This window comes from Bombus vancouverensis, unplaced genomic scaffold (assembly GCF_051014615.1).
Source record: "Bombus vancouverensis nearcticus unplaced genomic scaffold, iyBomVanc1_principal scaffold0046, whole genome shotgun sequence".
In the NCBI taxonomy this organism is placed as follows: Eukaryota; Metazoa; Arthropoda; class Insecta; order Hymenoptera; family Apidae; genus Bombus; species Bombus vancouverensis.
In genome coordinates, this window is record NW_027468937.1 from 23,589 (window position 1) to 34,444 (window position 10,856).

The 10,856-nt window shown below is 34.5% G+C and overlaps 1 long non-coding RNA gene across 1 annotated transcript; it reads right to left on the reverse strand.

The window, feature by feature from the left end:
* Positions 1 to 5,662: 5,662 nt before the first annotated feature.
* Positions 5,663 to 10,389, reverse strand: LOC143304685 (uncharacterized). Its single transcript, XR_013061341.1, has 7 exons — positions 10,294 to 10,389; positions 10,104 to 10,188; positions 8,833 to 8,974; positions 6,751 to 8,514; positions 6,611 to 6,678; positions 6,148 to 6,246; positions 5,663 to 5,857 (listed from the first exon to the last, which is right to left on the reverse strand). It is a non-coding gene; the product is annotated as an uncharacterized LOC143304685 (long non-coding RNA).
* Positions 10,390 to 10,856: the final 467 nt, after the last annotated feature.

Consider the following 10,856-nt stretch of genomic DNA (forward strand, 5'->3'; position numbering starts at 1 on the left):
AATTTTTTCGTTTGGTCCATAGAATGTTTTGAGTGGGCTGTATTTCGACACACGACAAAATTGATAACGTAAATAAATCTTATATATTTGTTTCAAGAAATGATAGCTTGTTTGTGAGCGGTATCTTTAGACAGGTTGTTGAAAACTGGATGTTAATTCGGATTTTATATTTTCAATAAGTTCGCATGAGTATTTTAGTCAAATCTAGCACGAATCGAACAGGTGAAAGCAATCTATACGGCGTTCGTGCTGAGGTGGTATGGTGATAGGTGCGTAAGGAACTACTCTTGGTGTTTTTAACGAACAATAGTTTATTTAGAACTAATCAACAATCAGAGTTAACAATTAACAATTAACAATTACACTTAACAGACAATTGGTAACAACTAACAAATAACGATAGACACCGAGAGATCATTCGACGCGTTGCTATGCAAATAATACCGAGGAGTTACACATTTAATGGCGTAAGACAGACTGCCTGTGCTTTTGTTTCGGATCGCGCAGATTCTTCCCTTCGTAGCCCATCGATATCGTAGCCCAGTGCTGGCACGTGTATGCTCTTCCGAGAATTCGGCGGAAAGAGTGTGAAGATATCGATGGTACATTGAGCACGTCGGTGTTGCGCTTTGGCGGCGTCGCGCTTTGCATCCGGAGCCGTTGAAAAGTTCCGTGGCCCGTGCCGCCACAGTGCTTGGCAGGCTTTTATTTTGTTTACCTAGTGGATCGGTATGATAGAGTTCGAGACATGTGGAAAGTACGGCTTCCAGGCAAGCAGGGGCTGATTCAGCGCATTAAAATAAGAAGAAAATTTCGTATAAACGTTTTCGAGTAGACGCTTGCTTTGTGTCACAGTACTTTCTTACCTATCTTTAGAGAAATTACTCGAATCGACCAGTTCCAGTTTCTACGGAAACGCGAATGCGTCGCGTCATAGATCGTCCATCTTGTTCGAACAGCTCACACGAATTTGTCGAAAATTTTGATCGTCACGTCAACTAACGTTTTATAAGTAAGAGATTTTAAACGCCCCCGTATTTAATAATCGAACGGATTCGGATCCGAAGAGCGTATTGGTCCGGAAATAAGGCCAGCACGATTTATCTATTTTCCAAGAAATCGTTCATCTGTGTAATGTTTAGCATCGCAAAATAAGCTATAAGCGGAACGTATGGGCATATTAGGCATATTATGTTATATAAAATTTTCTTCTTATTTCAGTATTCAGAATCAACCTCTGCCATATTTTCCACGTGTTCTGATTCACCTTGTATAATATATAAGAATGATAATTACAAATATATTTGTATAATAACTCTATGACAAGCGCTTAATAATACATACAGTGAACTTGTAGAGAGTAACGTTTGCTGACTGTCGGAGGCACATTGTTGCTGTCTAGGCAAAGACAAGTGCCCATTTCTTGTCGAAGAACTCCAGTCAATTCTAGCGTTTCACCCACATAAGTTTTCAACGCTGAAACATGAAAATATATAGTCGTTATTTTTTAGCTTTGCCTCTATTTGATCTTCATCTTATCTGCTTACGCGCTTAATAATAGAACTAGGTTTGGTCTACGTAAAAAGTAACTTCTTTTTATTAAGACTCATATTTATTAAGATTTAATAAGATACAATTTATTAAGATACATGTAACGAAAGGCAGGAAGTAGTAACATTTTACGTGAATTTGCATGGATCGAATATGCTGATGTGCTTACGAATAAGAGAGTATTGATCGATAATTATTAAAGCCAATTGTTTGTGACATGGGAATAAGCAAAAGTCATTTTTAAGTTTAAAGATCTTTAGTTTAGTATTGAAATGTGTTTAATGTATTTTAGCAAAAGTATATAAAATAGGAATATTAAAAAGTTGTGTTTGGAAGACAAAATTTGACAAAAATGATGCATATACAAATGCTATCTGTGGTCATTAATATATTTTTTCGTTATCGACAGAACATTTTCCCTTGATTTTATTGACATACTGGATTAATCACTTCTTTAAGTTACTCGTTCTTGAAACAACATCAAAATCGTATATTGTTTCGTGCTAAAAAATCTACTAAATCCATTGACAGTGAAACGATATTTCGTATACGGTTCTTACAAGAATTATTATTATTTAAGACTTAGGAAAACGTATATACAGTAGCCACGCACACTGTGCGTATTTCTGGCGCGCGTTTCCGTTCAGTGACAGTACTTCGGCGGACTGGATTGCCGAAGCGAAAGGGTTAAAAAAATACGATAAAATCACATGTAGCTCTCTATTTGTCTAGTCGCTTTTGTAGCAATATCACTATGTCCTCTGACATACTTGAGGTTTCTTACAATTCACAAATTAAATGAACAACTGTGCAAGCGAAATCGCTGCTGTAGAATCCCCGCTTCTGTAGAATCAGTCGTATGGATTTCAAAATTTAGTGTGTCGCCGGGATTAGCGTTATCCAAAGTACGCCACGGGAATAGAACATAAAGATATTTCTCAAAATTTGTTATTGCTGGTATGATATTGCTGAAATACAAGGCTGCAGTTTCGTAATGTCGTCAAAACATTCAGTTCTTTTTTGGTCAGTCACTTTTCGCGTGCTTTGTATTGCTCTGTCGAATTTGAAAGTTTCTATTACGATAGCGGATGGTGCGAAAGACGCAAGTTTCTAGTATTTTAGAGATGTCTGAACGTCAGCTGCGTGATTATGTAACAAAAAATGGAGATATCCACTGAAATATTTTAACACGCAAGAGATTTCATGTTAAGACAATACACGCAAAGTAAATACACACGAATATAATAGTATATCCCTTTCGATGTCATTCGATTTTTGTATCATTCATTTTTTCCCCGATATATTTGAGCGATTCGAGATAAACAGGATACACTTCTAAACAATTTCTCTCAAAAGTGGCAGGAATTAATATTTTTTTATTCTGAAAACAAATAACTCTGGAAATATTGAAAATGTAAAAGAATAGGAAGCTTAAAATCCGTTCACTTGTCGATGCAATGAGCAGAACTATACATATTTCCGATAATAAGAAGAATATCTCTAATGATACTTTTAATACATCAAAAGGCAAATACTATAAAAAGATTCGACGCGCTCTTTGAATACAGCTACTATCAAGATGTATAAACATTAGAACACATAATTAGCCTAGATCGTGTCGAAGTAGTAAGTACGTATGTACTTTTGACGAATTTTTAAATTCAAAATTCTTTTGAAATCACGTTTAAAATACAGTTATTCTTAGAATATGATTTAAAATATAATCTTCTTTTTACTTTTTGCGTAATTTATTACGCAAATCATTACTAAAGAAAGTTACTTTCCAGTTGTGTTACAAAGTAATCCACTTTGTATACAGGTATGTAATAAATTGCCAGAAACTTTGATGAGAACGAACTTTTTATTAAAAAAAGTGACATCTTTCATGTATGATTTCCTCTTCAATCTAATATTTGCTTGGTAGTAGTATATCAAATATTTTTGAGCTAAAAGTAAGTAATAAATATTCGGTAGGTTTATATGCGGAATGCATAAATAATTGTTATGAATATTGAAAGTATTACATTTTTCTGTCTAAATCGTTTCGGTTCAATTTGGAAAATCTTATTCTGCGTGTGCAATTAATACCAGCAGCATGTCAACTCTAAAGTTTCATATCACGAAAAGAGTTTATGCAAAAGACGAATAAGAGTTAAGTTTGACATCGAGTAAAGAAAACCCAATTTGAAATTGATCTAACATTGTTTTTCTAAATTATTTCTAGGTATTGTTCAATTTGTTCTTTTCTCAATATTGTTGGATTTAATTAACGCAGCGTCATATTTACGCTAATATCTGCTTGTTAAGCATAATTTTAATATATAATAACATGATCTATAACTCTTTACAATTTATATTTTATCATGGCATATGTTTTAGAATATTCTCCGGCTTCTTGTAATTTTTATTCATACCTATTCCACGTGTATCATGTTCTCTTTATTAACTTGAAACGTTTTACACGCACAGGTGTACGCGAGTACTATCAATTACACGTACATACAGAACTTCCTCAAGCTAATATTATCAACTCTAGAGCTATTAATAAATGTTCATAAAGGGGATACTTCTTCACGACATGTAGTTTAATAGTTTATTAACACATTGACTGCCACGCGTGTTTTCAAAAAAAACTGCGTCAGGCCACGCGTACAGCAGTACCGAGCGTTTTCTGCTAGGTGCTCCCCATCGATGTTTTAGTAATACGAGTCGCTCAAGTGGTGATCTCAAGAATGATCTTTCGTTTCATTTGTTCGCAACATTAAAACCACTATCTATCGTTGAATATAATGAAGGAAAGTGTGGTATAGATTATTCCGATCAAATGGTTTCTTATGCCACCACAATTAGAAAAGGAATCAAATGGTACAGAAAACTTGGCATTCAATTCCTTCTGGGAATTTCTGTTGTAAACGCTTTGACGGTTTACAAAATTGCAACAAGGAAAAATATAAATATTGGAATATTGTTATTCTATAAATTTATTATTATTATGTTATTTTTATTTATTATTATATTATTTTTTTATTATTATTATATTATATTATTATTATTATTTATTATTATATACTGTTATTTTATAAATTCAGAAAGATAGTTATATCCACTGTATATACTACGTACATATATGTATAAAATATATGATTTTTTAGGAATATCTCTCTACTTTAAACTGTTACTAGCAAAGATACTTTGCAAGTAGCATTCTTATATGTTGGATTACAAGCTATTTTAATTAGCCTTGTAGTGAATATACTGTACAATATTTGTAATTTTAGCGAATGTTGTGATACTGTTCTGTAGGAGTACCAAAACATAGTTATCTTCTATTAGCAAATAAAACTCTATTTTTGATGAAATTTAGTAAAAAATATTAAAGTATCCGAGGAACAATTTCTTTTGCCTGCAAAAGTCACTTTGAGCCGGTGAAATCGAATCCTCAAGATTTTGATTAACTTGTGATGATCCGAGATACAGTAAAACTTTGCATCGCTCTATTGAAAAATATTCGTGCGCTAGGAATAAATCTCGAGTAAATAATGAGTTTGCTATTTTAAAGATAAAACGTGTAAAGGGCATTACATGTAAGAAATACGATGCGGGCAAAATAACAGCTCACTTAACACTTCTGTTAATTTCTAAATACATAGGATTTTTCACCAGATATTAGCGCCTTTATTGGAACAAACAAATGATAATGAACAATTCCGTGTAACATATTTCGGAGCCATATTGATCTGATATGTCAAACATATACATTGATATTTCGAAAATTAAAAATTATTTTCTAGAGTTGACATGTTGTTTTTCAGGTAAGTAAAATTTTTTTAATGTATACTATAACTAATTTATTAAGTGTAATTACCAGTTACTTGCCCCACTTTTATAATTTCCTTTGTTTATTATATACATTATAATCTAAAACGTAACGTAAAACTCGAAGCATAGGGTCTGCGTGTGGCGAGCCACGGGACAGAAACCGTTGGAATGTTTACTGTCGTGTGTCGCCACGAATATTTCTTTTAAGGAGAGCTATAGAATTACTCCATACCTTTGTTATGCAAAGCGTTCATCCCGTGACCGCGGCTACGTTCGGCAACTGACTGTCGCCTCGAGCCCAAGCTCACTATCACCAATCTCGAACAATTACAATCGGATTGAATAACTACAATTGTTCAGTTACAGCTATAGTAGACTCTAGGTTACAATGTTGCGGGATTATCCAAAATTCCAAAGGCTCCGGTGTTCTTTCATCTCCGACATATTTATGTGACACAGGTATATTCGTGTCGATACTTGTCTATTTCTACCGAATATTAATATACATATTTATAAGTACCACGAGTATATTCTCAAATGTACATGTTTCAACTAACTATTAAAAAACTAATTATTATAATCGCGATGTGCGAGAAGACCTATCCTGAACTAATAAATAAAGATTTGAGAAAAATGTTACTACTCACGAGTTTAAAAAATATCCGCGGTCATTATGCTCGCAAAAAGTTCTACGTAATACAACCCCACGCCGATTCGCATCTTTCCATCCTATCACACGATTGAGTGACCGGAGGAACAGAAATGCATGCGACTCACCGTTAGGAGGAACAGAGGAACAGAAGCGTTACGCCATCGAACTGCCGTGCTATCCCAGCAGAACAAAACACGATGAATGACTGCTGATTATTTGGAAAGCTGGAGATAATGAAAAATGCAAGTTTATTGAATTTGTAACTTTGCTAATAATAAAGATTGAAATGCTAATAAACTTCGATAAGTACAAAAACTGAAACTCTGATATGAAAGTTTAAAATCTAGAATAATTCCTGAAATATGTTAGTTATTTGTTTTACACTTCGATATTAAGACTTTAACTAACACTCTTTTTATTTTAATAGAAGAATAACCCGAGAAGATCCTAACCTCCCAAGTTTTTAATCAAATTGTATTCCCTAATTAATAGCGTTCAAAGCAAAATATACAAAATATACAAAATATACAAAATATACAAAATATACAGAATAGACATAATTAAAGTACGATATGTAAAGATACTTACGTTCTTGGCTTCTGAGCCACTGTTAGAACATTCCCAAAGAAGACGGAAAAGTTGAAGCTGTGATATGTCTACAACAAAACATAAGATATCGTTTATATCGTTAATACATAATGTTACGTCCGGTGACTCTGTACACAAACCAGGCCCCAATCCGCGGGCAACATGACAGCCAGTTGTCTACGCATCGTTACTGCGTACCCTCAATAGTCTTCAGGACCCACCATAAATCTTGGCATTTTCATAGTTCTTTTATTTCAAGTGTTCCTTAAATTTATTGTCTACTACGGAATGATACGGGAAAGTTGGTTTTTCTCACGTTTGGTGTCTCCGGCTAGCAACATTCTCTCCGGGGCGGTTAGAACATTTCCTTGCCCACCAACCTTTTTCTCATCCAATCAGAAGCAATGACTATTGCCCTCACTTTCCTAGTCAAAACTGTCATCTACAAATCCGATGGTCCCGTGCGCTAGACACACCCATCGCTAGCCTTCCTCCGCCATAGTGTCACGACCGGCATACTTCAAATCCGATGGACTGACGATAGAGATAGAGATAAAGATGTGGCGGCACTCGGCGACAATGTATATCGCTGAAGTGCCTAATGAACCATCAACATCCCAACGGTCCTTCCACCGAAGGTTCTAGAAGAAAGAGCACGTGGCAACGATCGCGGACGCCTAGCAAATGCATGGACGGTAGGGATGTTGAGGGATGACAAAAGAAAGTAATCGAATCCGATTGAAAGTAAAATCGTAAGAGTCAGTCTTAGAAAGTCACGCCTAGAGTTCGGAAGTAGATTGTAAAGTGTATTGATGTTAGAAAAAAAATAAAGTTTTCTTTTTTTATTTTTTTACCTCAAATTCCTTTTTTATTTTGTTATTTTACGTGACAATAGCATCGTCACCGAACTTTACTGATTTTCCATCTTTAGAACAGTCGACATCTCTTGACCGGGTTTCCACCCTTAGATCAGTCACCTACTTCACTTATCTATACGCACCAGCTCAACTATCTTCTCTACAAAATTGTTGGAATAAAGTGCGAATTGTAAACCGTTATCTCAGTGTAATACTTCATATAACCACCTCTATTGTCCTAACCGAAATAGGGAATCGATCATTTCATTTGCGAGAATCATACCACGAATGTTCGTTATTAGAACACGAAACATAGTTAACACACAACGGTCGCGTGTTATAAATATCCGAAAATATTTCCAAGAATTCAAAAGTTCACAACTAAAAGAATGCTTAAAGAATGCTAGAGAAACGCGCGCGAAGCCTTGCTTTGAAGTATTTCAGTCTATTTGCGCGCCACCTCTATGAAAAAGACACAAGTTACAAAGTTGCAATATATGACGGAAACTATAGCAAATTCACGTAATATAGAAAAATAATTTGAATTCGATATACCAATACCTAGTGTGTTACAATACCTATAGAAATAGTTAAAGCTGTTATTGTTAAGATTTCTATGTTTCAAACTGTCTACACGAAGCTATCGTTAAATTATCAAGGATTCTACATTATGAATTACATTGAAACAATAAAATAATTTGTTACAAGTTCGTTTGAAATAAGAGAATGATTTCATATATTTGAATGAAAAAAAGTGATTTGTTTAATCGTATTTACTTTCATTTTAATATTCCAAATAATTACGAAACGATCTATTATGAAATATGTATCAAGTATATTTTAAAGTAGACATAAATTGTATATCAAATGTTACCCATGCTCGAATAAAAAGACAATAGAACCGTTCATACACAGCTGTCTTAGTTAAAATAAATTAAACGTTACCAGATTTCCATGAAAATTCATCAGACTGATCGTTGATCGTCGTTGCGTCCATATATTAATATTCCTGTTACTTCTATATTATCCCCGCCATCGATCGATAACCTGCACAAAAACAAACTAGAAATGTATAAAATAATTACATGAAAATACGATCAAAGGATCAATAATGATTTTATTACGAAAGCTTACGATACAAGCTACCGGTAACAGTATCATTTTGTAACTAGACGATTAAAGAGAGATACAAACAAAAAATTTCAGAAAACCACCTAATTTCATTATCTGAATGTTCGACAAATCGTTAAATAAACGTGGATTGATTAAACGATATTAATAACGAGATATAAACGATAGTAAAAAATATAGTAATGACAGTAATGAAGAAGTGACGCCGCTAATAGGTTAGAATAGGTTACAAACCTGACGCAACGTGATCCATGTTATCGATAGAAAAGAAGACGACTGAATGGACTCGTCGCACCTTAGTTTCGCTGAGCAGCTTCCAAAGTGGCGTAGTGGGAAGGATGACGGAGATACAAGCAGATACGGAAAGTCAAACGATCTACACAAAACAATCTTACACGAATCTTTCCAAATTTCAAACAAAGGATACATCGCGCAATATCTATATCTCACACAATGATTACATCCATCTTTATAAACATCGTACTGTAAGATCGAAAAATAAGGATAGAAATTTTTTTTCGTTTACTTACAATTTATTAATATTAAACTGAATATACAGATATAAATTGGACAGAGAACGATATTTATTTAACGGAACTAAATGCAATACTCGTATCTATATCAAATAAGTTTACAGTTATTTGATCACTCTCGTCACAACGAATCTAACACACACACTCTCTCTCTCTACAACTCTATCAATTCTCACGACTCTACTCTTCGACGACTCGAAAGCTCTAACGACTCTACTCTTCAACGACTCAATTAGCTCTGCTCTTCGCCAATACAATCCTGCCCGGTCGTGCTCGCTCTTGTTCTCGTCCTCTCACACACACACACTTTTCGGCTTACATACTTTGGCCTCTCGATTCCTTGAAATATGAAACCGTACCTCTGTTTTGACACTGCTTATCCTTTCTCGCGTCGCTGTTACTAGGCGCTCTTGGATGTAAACAAACCACGAAAGAAGACGTACACGGTGCTTTCTAATTTCAACCGATCCCTAATTCAAATCTATTCTACGATATTACAGTACGATAATTCGTAGCCCCACTGGTTTGCATTCGGCATCAAAGACACATTTGTCTAACCTGGGACGAGAGAAAGAAAATGAAGCTACTGACGCTGTATGTGCCCCTAAAAGTAGGCAGAAGCCAAAGAGAAACTGCAATCAATCGGAAAATCAAATAAAAATCACGGCACGAACGAACGAGTTTGCGATCTTTCGGAAGAATCAATGGACGCGTGTTTCGGCAGAAAAAGAGAATAGAATTTTAATTTTCCTTGCAAGGTGGATAAGTATCATTGTACACGATGAGCTCACAATGCTCTTAACATAGACTAATCTATCTTACGAATAATTAAGGCTAAAACGCACGCATTCCACGGTGTCTCACGGCGTATGTATTGAAATTTATCAATTAGAATAGGTACAGCATGTTGTTCCAAATAATTATACCTGAACATTGAACTTATCGTCGAAGAAACGAAACCATGCGACTTACCAATGGTAGCACGCATCAATGGATGATGAAAACTGGTTGGCTTTGATCTAAATTGCACTTGCTCCCTTGATTCCATGAATACATTCTATGAATAAATTGATATAAATGAATAGAGTAATTATCATAAATTATTAGTTTAACTGTAGGTAAGGAATTAATTAGGAGAGATAAATGATTTTCGATATCTTACGATTGGTATAAAAGAAACTAGAATGCTTTTGCAAAAATATCTTAACCGCAGAGAGAATTGTTTTACCAAATGGCCGTCATTGAACGCTTGGATCGATTGATTAGGACGGAGTATTTAACGCCACCCTTCGGTGCAAACAATAACTGTATACGCCGAAGGTAAAGAATATGAACTAAACCACCGAGCTTACTCAATGAATAAACCAAACTATCGTTCATCATGCATCTAAAGTAGTAAGTAATAATAATATACATAGTATCTGATTATTAATATATACGTATTGTTATTGGCAACGAAAATGTTTAACAAAATAGCAACTTGCAAATCAAGTATGCATACATATATCTAATATTTTTATATTCCAGATTAAACAAATTATACCCTGAAGCGCAATCTTATTTCGATCTTATCTCCAATTTTTCTCCGATATTAATTGGCTAATTAATACATAGAACTATATTCGCAAAAACAACACCATAATACCTGCTATTACAGTAACAAGTACAGTATCAATTAACTAGAGTAAGGGAAAAAATGAAAGAAATGGGCAGAAGAAAATATCC